At 41.2% G+C, this 10,179-nt stretch overlaps 1 protein-coding gene across 2 annotated transcripts in view; it reads right to left on the bottom strand.

The window, feature by feature from the left end:
* Window positions 1–3,711, bottom strand: part of zmp:0000000660 (arf-GAP with Rho-GAP domain, ANK repeat and PH domain-containing protein 2) — a 165,419-nt gene extending 161,708 nt beyond the window's left edge. The window contains exons 1-2 of one of the 2 annotated variants that reach the window (XM_037976413.1): window positions 3,466–3,711; window positions 3,078–3,100 (exon numbers count right to left, since the gene is read on the bottom strand). The gene's annotated coding sequence lies outside the window, so the exon portion shown is untranslated. The remainder of the gene's footprint in view (window positions 1–3,077; window positions 3,101–3,465) is intronic. The other variant, XM_017426249.3, reaches the window with a different exon arrangement.
* Window positions 3,712–10,179: the final 6,468 nt, after the last annotated feature.

Below are 10,179 nucleotides of genomic sequence, written 5' to 3'. Positions count from 1 at the left end.
TTTACTATGTGAGTAGAGCTTGGAGGTAAATAAAACAGAAACTGACTTACAGCTATTTTATTTATAACACCAAAAGACAAATGTGCAATTTTTTTTCCCCCTCTTCTGGTTGTTTTTGTTACGCTTAATATTACGAACACGCATCACATTGCGATTCTGGTACAAATCGAGCAAGAAATAATTGCATAAATGCTTTTAAGAGAAGTATCAAATCCTCTCTGCTCAATAAAGCCACACACGTTCGGCAAGCATGATTAAAAACGAGACATGGGAGGTTTAATCTGCAGGTTCTGCCAGCAGTTCAAAGCCACAGAGCAAAAAGAGAACTCTTAGCAGCCGGTTGCATGGGTAACGCCAGTATGAAGACATGTGAAGGGCGGCCCTGCTCTTGAGGCAACATGAGCATTTAAAAAAAAAAAAAAAAAGAAGCATGCAACTTACAAGAAGCCGACAGCTTATACCACAAATATGTAGCTGGACTGGATCGACAAACTATAGCTGGAACTTAGGAAAGATGAGTGTCATTTCCAGGCAGCGTCTTTTCTGCTAAGTCACAGGAATGCTGAAAATGTATGGCAGGCCATTGAGCATTTATGGTATATTTTAAGAGAAATATGTTTTCCTCTATTCCTTTCAAGACTTCTCAGCACTAGTTTGGAATAAGCAGCTAGTAACCAGAGTGCTGCAGCAGCTGAGTGGTGAAGTAGCACGCAAGCAAGCTGCCGTTTCGCTCTGAACGCAGCTGGAAAACGGTACAGTACAGGTGAAGCTCCTGAACGGGCTAAAACAGTTAGAACTCAAAGATCTTGGACCATTCAAGCTGCTGCTCGTCTCTTCTTCCTCTTCCTCTTCCTCCTCTTCCTCCTCCTCCTTCTCCTCCTCGTCCCCACTAGCGCCATCTTCTCACGGCCGGACAGATTCAAGCCACATAAAAGCTGCAGCAGGAAAGACAAACTTTGTCCTTCAACAACAACAACACTTCTGTCCCACTCCTCAGTTAGCAATGAGTGTTAGTGGTATACTAGTGAAACTTAAGGTGCTCACTAGTTGACTAATTTACATGTAAAGTGGGACTGATTCCATAGGAAGGTCAAAATGGCTTTAATTATTCAACACATGAGCATATTGGGTATTACTAGTTAACTATAGAGACAAAAATCAGTCTAAAAACAGCAGCTATTAAATAATCTGGGTTCTACTTGTTAACTAGTACACTTACTATATGCACTAGTCAACTGATGAACATTTAGCTTTAATAGTTCACTACTAAGGCTATAACTAATCAACATTTAGCACATATTGAACTAGTATGACCAAAACTGGATGCATGTGTCAACTAATGTATATTATAGACTTTACTAGTTAACTAATACACATATTAGACACACTAATTAGCAAATACCATTTAGTCAAACTAAGTCAGCCTGCATTTTGGATTTTGTTAGTTGTGTAGTACACATTTTAGGCACACTAGTTAACCACTATTGAGCTCTGCTTAAGTCAAAAGTGTGATTAAAAAGCTTTAACTAGTCCATGAGTGAGCATTTAGGCCTTTAAAGGTTAACAATACATTGCATCAGAATTATCAACTAGTTCATTCTTTGGACCCTACCAGGTAACTTGTGCACCTTTTAGGCCCACTGAGGATTACTTAATTTTGCTAATTAACTAGTAAGGTCAAAGGCTTTAACTAGACAAGTAGGGAACATGTGGGGTTTTACTAATTAACTGATTCACATTTTATGTGCACGAGTTAAAACATTTAACTTGAATTCACTACTTATGTTAAAAAGCTCATAATCAACTAGTGAGCCTTCTGGGCTTTAGTAGTTAACTACTACGACCGAAACTGGTTCCATTTATCAAATAATGTATATGCCATACTTTACTAGTTAACTAGTATACATGTAGATACACTGATTAGAAACCATTGTTTAGCTTTGCTAAATAAATTAGTCAAACTAGTCAACTGGGATATACATTTTGAACTTTCATAGTTACATAGTGCACATTTTAGCCAAACCAGTTCAAGCTTATTATACTTAACTTAGTAAATGGTGAGGTGAAAACCTTAAGTCAACTAGTGAGCGTTCTGAGTTTTACTAGTTAAGAAAACAGTTTATTATAACGATGATCTAGTGTATGTTTTGAATCTTACCAGTTAACTAGTACCTAATTTAAGCATGCCAAACATTGTTCAGCTCTGCTAGTTAACTAGTAAGGTAAAAACTTTAACTAAAGAACTGGTGAACACTTTACAAGTTAACTGCAAAGAAGAAAATGAGTTCAAACTACTTAACAAGGGATCTAATACACCTTCCGGGTGCAGTAGTTAACTAGTATGGACAAAACAGGCTTCAACTAGTAAGAGAATGTTTTAGGCTTTACTTATTTTTAGTTAAAACACACACACTAATCAACTAGTGTGTGCATTTGACTGTCACTTGAACTAAAAGAGAGAATGTGTGTTGATTAGTTAACATGTTAGGGTTTGATGCTCACTAGTTAAGTAGTACAACAGTCATTTCCTAGTTTGGTCCAACGATCAACTAATGCTGTGGTTTCCAAACTTCTCATTTTCCAACCCACACAATGGTAGTTTAAAGTCACATGACCACAACAATCACTGGTTAAGGTACACATGTCACTTATAATCCTAATAAACCCAGAGGGTAGTTGCAACCCAAACAGGCTCAGCTACTCTAGAACTTGTTTAAAATCCATTTACCATCACTGCTTTTATGCTTTTGGTAATAACTATGGCGGAAACATGACATTAGCAGTCATTTCTAAATTTAAATGAGCCACAGGGGCATCTCGATCCAGACTTTGGGTTCCAAATGTCCAACATATCACACCAAATATCCCATAAATGCTCAAACCGCTTTGCTGGAAATTAAAAAAAAAAAAAAAAAAAAAAAGCCCAAACTATGAGTCACAGAATATGCATGCTGCTGCATGCACACACCACCAACAGAAAAAAAGAGAAAAAAAATCTACACATATTGCTGTGCATTCATTTGAGCAAAGTCCAGCCAAAACAGCGCGTTTCCTTCCTGGTTTTGAGAAGAACTTACCTGTGCCTGCCTGCCCGCCCACCCTGAAAACACAGGCATTCCTTTAAATGTCAGTTGAAACAAGTCCTTTTTTACAGTGTACTGTAACTGTGTCCCGGCTGTGCAGCAGGAGGAAACACCGACACACGTGTTTTCACTTAGGGATAACGAGTTGCCCCGCTTACAGACTCATTAACACGCTTGACAGGTATGCATGTGTGTGTGTGTGTGTCAACAACAAAATGAGCATCGTAAACATCGCCCGCCGGCTTGTTAAACTTCGCCCGTGACGCATTTCTTTCATTTCCTTCAACAACAAAAAAACAAACAAACCTGCACAGATTTGACTCCTGAGCTAAACAAACGCGGCGCGCTTCTCGCCGACATAAACTGGACTCGAAGATCTTACCTGCAAGGAGGGGGTTCCAAACTTTTTCTTCTTCTTCTTTTTCTTTTTCCTCCCGCTAACAACCATGAGCTTTTTTTTTTTTTTTTTGCTTTTTTTTAAATTTCAGCCGACTGACTTTCTTTGACACCTCCGGCCGTTTCCGTCGAGTCTTTTGAGCTCCACGCCCACCGCGCGGGCGCGCGCGACCAGGAACCTACTCGATGATTACACACAGCTCACTAATGGCTATAAAATTTCAAACCCCCCCCCCCCCCCGCCCCCACCGCCCCCNTGTTGCCTTATTGTTCCTGTTGTAACACTCACCGGCTATCCAACTGCCTCTTCTTTTTTTTTTTATTATAAGGTTTCAGGAAGAATCAAAATGAAATAAAATCAGAAGAAGCGTGTGGGGATGAGGTACAGGGAGCAGCAGAGGGAAAGTTCTGCTGGGAATATTCAACATGTCCCTGCTTGATTCTCACTCTCACACACCCCCCTTCCACACAGCAGCTCCTGGCCATGTATTTTAGCACAGGCAGGAATGCAGCTGGCAGCACCAAATCCAAACACAACTAGTTTCATTTACATTGGGCTTTATTCCTAGACTGAGTGCGGTTACTTCCTGGTGCTGCATCCAAACGGTGCAGGGAAGCACTGGGAACGTGGCTCCGTAGGCCCTAAAGTGAAAAAAAAAATGCAAAACTGTGCCGCAGTTACGTTTCCCGAACACAGGGCAGAAATAAAAGGAAAAAAAAGGACGCTCTGCGTGTGACAGAAACAATAAGTCAAGTTAAAATTGGCACCATTGCACAGAGCGTTTTTGCAATAACCTTTCATTTGACACCAAGAGCGTCCTGATGGGACAAACACTTCCAGGAGTTGTGGATTTTTTAAGATGTAAGAACGAGCACCCTCGAAAACTATCTGCTCGCATATGAAGTCCCTTGATAATTACGGCGAACGTAGAAAAGATCGTAACGGACACCGTACTGACTGAACAAATGCTCTTTTCCCTTCCCTCATGGCCCGGCAGTGTTTTTTGGTTTTATTCTGCCGATTAAGTTCGTTTACTTCTTGGCCTTGTGGGAAACTTGATTCAAAATGGCGTACGTGGCCAGATCCGTGTTCTACGTCTTCACAGTACGCGATTTTCAGGAGGTTGGACATTAAAACCCGTCCAGCGGTTCAAGAGGTATTTAGCTAACAGACGGACGAACACATGCACAGAAACATGCGCAAAAACATTATCGCCCTTTTGCCTTTGGATGTTACTACGCAAATCTATAGTGGTGACCATTGTTCCCCGTGGCTCTAAATTGGTGCCAATGTACTTTTTTCAGGTACTCCAGTACATTATGTGTTTTAAATGGTAATTGAATGGTGCAGAACTTTAAACACATTTCATCAATGTAGTAAGAGGCAATGACTAGGCCTGTCGGGATAAACAATAAATTAAAATCGGGTCGATAATTTTCATTTATCCGCGTTATCGTTTCTTAGTTTCTCTCTCTCTCTTTTTACTGAAGACACCGGATGACAAAAGGTTCAGCTCCGGTGCTCTTCAATGACCCCTCTTTTTCTCATTTCCTTAGCGTAAGGAGTGGGAGGGTGGGGGGGAGGGGGACTATCGCGTCAGCCAAGGTGCATCTAAAAGCAAAACAAAACAAAAAAAAACCGAAGTTGAAATAAAGCAATGCTTTTTGCGACATGCGTCAGTTGAGCAAGGCCGCTTTCCAAACTAACCATTCATTCTGTGATACAGAAAGAGAACAACTGTTACAATAACTCAGCCTGTAAATAACACTGTTTTAAGTGCTTTTATGGTCAATGTAAGATGGCTTTATATGTGTATTAAAGGTTCTGTGCTATATGTAAAAAAAAAACAAAAAACGTGGAGTTTGTATCTTGCTCCACGGAAGGTGAAAATGTGCAGAATCAGCCACATGATGGAGACAAAGGCCTGCATATCTGTGGACCATGGCCCGCTGCGTTGTTACTTTCACAGCACATTAACTTGGGTCTTGAAGACATACATTTCCCATATCTTTTAGTTTTCACACTCATTCCGACACCCCTAAGCATAGAAGTTAAGGGAACTATTCGAAACCATCACTTCATTTAATCCAGGGTCAGACACTAATCCCCAGTTTGGACTCAACAAGATACATTTACGGTAAATTCTAAAATGCTTATAATTGTTATATGCAGTTACAGTCAACAGGACAGGTTGGAGCCTTTGTGTTTCTTTAAAACCCACGTGTCAAACTCAAGGCCCGCGGGCCAGATCTGGCCCCTGTTAACATTTTATCTGGCCGCCCTAACATAACATTTGAATTTTCTTAGATCTGGCCCTCCTGTTTGTGACAGATCGAGTCTCTGTCGCCTCTCATTTTGCTTTAATGAACTTCAGTGAGGTCTTCTTGTAACAGCTACTTCGAAGGCAAGAAAATCCAGTTTTTATTTCTCAGTAACCTTTGTTTTGATGTGAGTAAACGAGCAACAAAGAACATTAATTAGGAGCAATCAAACTCTTGTTAATAAACTTGCAGCCAAGAAAAGATATTGGACATCTGACTTGAGCTGATGTGCATCAGAGGTGGCATACAGGATTTTTTTTAGCTATGATCAAATGTATTACTAAGAAAAGTAAATTAAAAGTTGATGAGTTAGGCATGGAAAATGAATGCTAAAGATGTCTCTTTTCAGGTTTGATCTATTTTTCATTGTTCATTAAATCATGTTTGTTCTAACATCTTTATAATCTGTCACTGGGAAAAGGTCATTGGTATTTTAATATGAATAATTTGACATTTTACATCTAAAACCAAGGTTAATTGATGTATTTTTTCAATGAATATTGATGGAGATTGGCCCTTGGCTAGGACTAAGTTTTGAATTTTGACCCACATTGTGTAACTCAGTTTGCCACCCACTGCTTTAAAACATTTAAAAGGAACTATTTACTGCACACTTAACAAACCTTTGTTCAGGTAATTTTGAATTAAAACAAATCTGAATTTAGGCCTTATTCTTAGGAAGTGATTAAAAAAAAAACTATTACAATCTGCAAACACAAGCCATAATTTGGTCGACCAATAAAAGATGGCAAAGGGCAGAACTTTGTCTTCCTGTGAAGTTTTTAATTTCCCTTTTGTCCACCTTTGCCCAGCCTCCAGGGATCACCACAGCAACAGGTTTAACTGCGGGGGAGCTACATGAATGTGGCTTTGGCTCCTGTAAACTGGTATTGCCAAGGACTCTGCAACATTCAGTGCCAAGGACATAGAAAACCTTTGTTTTCAAATCTAAGAAGAGGTTCCCAAAGACCCTTTGAAAGGATTCACATGAATGTGATTAAAGGGATGCAGCTAGAAAAAGATTGAGGCCACCCGAGATACTTGCTGTTCTACTCTTTCTGATTTTTTTTTTCGGCTTAGCACGGATCCAAATTGGCATGGGAGAAAAGTCAAATCAATATAGCCAATCCTCACCGCACAAAAAAGCGAGGACGGTCTCCTGATCGTGTTGAACGAAGTTTCTCTGGGGCCCCGAAGGTGTCAGGGCGCCGCAGAAATCATCATGGTGGATCGGTGCGTGGGAGCGGAGGAGAGAGCAAGCGCGGTCCGGCAGAAATTGAGAAGGAAGATGAAAAGAAAAGGAGGGGAGAACGAGAGGAGAGAGCATGCGAGCAGAGAGCTGTGGGAGTACTGAGAGGATTTTTATTTTTTTTTTTTATTTTTTTTTTTTAATTCAGTCACACTTCCAGGTTGGAGTCAGGTTGGAGTCAAGTTGTCAGAGAATGTGCCGCCACGTTCACAAAGTGTCCACCAGAGGGAGCCACAAATCACCCATCCATACAAGGTAAATGGATTTGTTCATATGATCCCCAAACATCTTAAAATATTGTAAAATGAAATAAATGAAGAGAATAAAACTTCATGTTAAATAATATAATACTGATTAATTATTAGTCTTTTGCCAGTAGGAGAGAAAGACGGGATAGGCCACAAGTCAGTCACGGGGACACAGAGACAAATGAGACAAACAACCATTCACGCTCTCACTCTCACCTGGGGACAATTTTTTGTGTTACCAATTAACCTAACATGCATGTTTTTGGTCTGTGGGAGGAAACCGGAGCACCCGGAGAAAACCCACATGAGAACACGGAGAACATGTAAACTCCACCCAGAAAAGCCCCAGGTCGGGAGGCCATCCTGCAGCGTTCTTGCTGAAGGGTGACTGCTGCAACCACTGCGCCTCTGTGCCACCAAGAGTTGGAAATCAAAGTACGGCTGCAAACTCTGAACTCAACGTGCTTGTCTGCATTTTTTAGATTGCAGGAGGAAATCAGAGCACACTAAGAAAACCGCTGCAGTCAAAGGCAGCAAATGCAAGCTATACAGAGAAGGAGCCCAAAGAAAATTTTATGGCATTAACAATTTGGCTGTGAACACCATTCAAAATTACAGCCCCACCCTAATGTCTAAAAGTCAGACTGTGGATTTTCTCGCAGGGTTTTGGTGAACTCATTTAGATCATCGACATAAATAAAGATGGGAAAAAGCGGCTGTTATTTTCTACTGTCCAAAACTGAAGCCCAAACGTCTATTTTTTGGGGGGGCACTGCCATAATGTATTTTCTTTTAGTACTTTTGGTTATGCAAATGAAACCCTTAATTCTTTCAAGTTAGCTTGGGCCCAAGTTAGCACAGAATTAGCCACCACAATATTAAGTAGCACAGAGACTCCATTAGAAGTCAAGAAGTCGGTTTACGGTCACATAGTTGCGAGATGTTCGTTTTTGCACACACCTTTCATCGTCCACAAGATACTCGGATCAGAACTCCCGGGAAGCTCCTCCCTCCTCCTATGACTTTGAAAAGGGTTTCTTCCCGCCGGCTTCTCAGCTCTCCTGTCCTTGTTTTGCTGGAACAGTCGTAAAGACGGCTGGATTTTCTAACAGCCTCCAGCTGCTTCTCAGAGGAGCAGCAGAAGCAAAATGGCTCCATTAGAGCTCACCGGCTGTTCCTTATAAACAACTTCTGACCAATCACACGACACTTGGTGCAAACTGTCCAGGGCCTTGTGTCGCGAAGGGGCGGACGAAGCCGCTACGAGAACAAAGTGATGCAGCTTTCGTCACGCAACCACGTGAACAAGAGCGGACTTTGTGGTTTCTCATGAAATACAACAACAACAGCTTCAGCTAGCACAGTGTTAGCTATCACAAAGTTAGCCTGGAGCTTTTCATGTGTGCAAGTTGTAACAGTCATTATGCTGTTTGGTTCCTAGAGATGAGTAGGTATCACCACAAGGGGGCGCCTACTCCCTTTTGTTGTACTATTGTACAGAAGAAGAACTAGTTTTTCCGTTTTGTTGTAGAAGAGAAGATATGTGATGATGAGGTGCAGAGCGGTAAACTAACGTTACTTTTCTCATGTATGGAAATATAATGCTTAGTACCGTGGAGATCTGGCTTTACGTGGACGAAGTTAAATAAATCGAAAGTGTGGAATACTTCAAAAGTGCGTCCTGCTGTTTTGGGTTAGAGTGGCTAACGGCCGCTGCTAACTCCTTCTCCAACCTCTCGCCGCACCGTCACAAGTGTTAGTCTTTTATTGTGTTAGTAGCTGCTTAAATGCTTTACAAGTTGTGCAAAATAATATAGCATCATTGATGTGACTTTTGTTTAAATTTAAATACACTGTGACACATCTAACCAAGCTAAAAGCTCTGCTAGATAGAAAATAACTGAATTAATAATGAATTTGTTTACATTTGGTCTTTAGTTTTCCAGTTTCACTTTAGTCTAAAAAGGTGAAAGGCGGGTTGGTCATATGTTCGCTTATGTTTCCGTTAGCAAAATATAAACCAGAGGTTGGATTTCAATGAAACTCTTAATCAATGGATGAACATCTGCAGCTGTCGGGGGCGACATGCAAGCCTTTGAGGAATGCTGGGCCTTTAGGGAAACAAAGTTTCGGTGCTGAAGGGTGTGCCACGATGGCGACTCCTAGCTAGAAGTCATCTTTGTGGCGCATTTAAGTGAAACTTTGTGGATTTAAACAGACCACCGCAACAGATATGAGGGGGTTTCACTCCTGGTTATTGTGGTATCTGTGTCAGCAAGCTGTGTTTTTATAATCACGTCTCGGTTGGCAAACTTCAGAAACTGCTGCTTATTTATTTATTTATTTTCCCGACAGGACCTTATCTTAGCACAGTGATTGTCAGGGTCTGAAGAGTCCGGATAAATAAATAAAACATACTTGCAAACACTAAATCTTTGAGATTAGAGTTAGGCGGTGTAATTTACTGACTCTTGCCCAGATAAACGCGGGAATGGATGGAAGATTGGGCAATGATAGCAGAAATTTGCCTCTGTTTAATGCAGGGGTTACTCCAGGCAAAAGGTTTGGAAAGCGCCCCACGTCACCAAACTGTGGATGACCACATCCCCCCCCCTGTTTTTGCACCCGGGTGTTTCGGTGGATCAGTGTTCTTACCCAGCATGCGACCCCGTATGACATTCTGCTCCGACCATTTGAAAGCGGCCGCTCTACATCTCTGCGGAGAGAAAAGGCGGGAGAGAGATGTTAGCGTTATGACGGGCAAAAACCAGCTTTCGCAGAGCATCGGCGACCCTTGTTAACGAACAGACTGTGTGCTAAAAGTCATATGTCAGGTTTTTACACTCCTGTGCAAAAAAAAAAAAAAAAAAAAAAAAAAAAA

Source organism: Kryptolebias marmoratus, linkage group LG7 (genome assembly GCF_001649575.2).
Source record: "Kryptolebias marmoratus isolate JLee-2015 linkage group LG7, ASM164957v2, whole genome shotgun sequence".
Lineage (NCBI taxonomy): Eukaryota > Metazoa > Chordata > Actinopteri > Cyprinodontiformes > Rivulidae > Kryptolebias > Kryptolebias marmoratus.
Note: the sequence above shows the minus strand (reverse complement) of the source record. Positions and strands in the feature narration are given on the sequence as shown.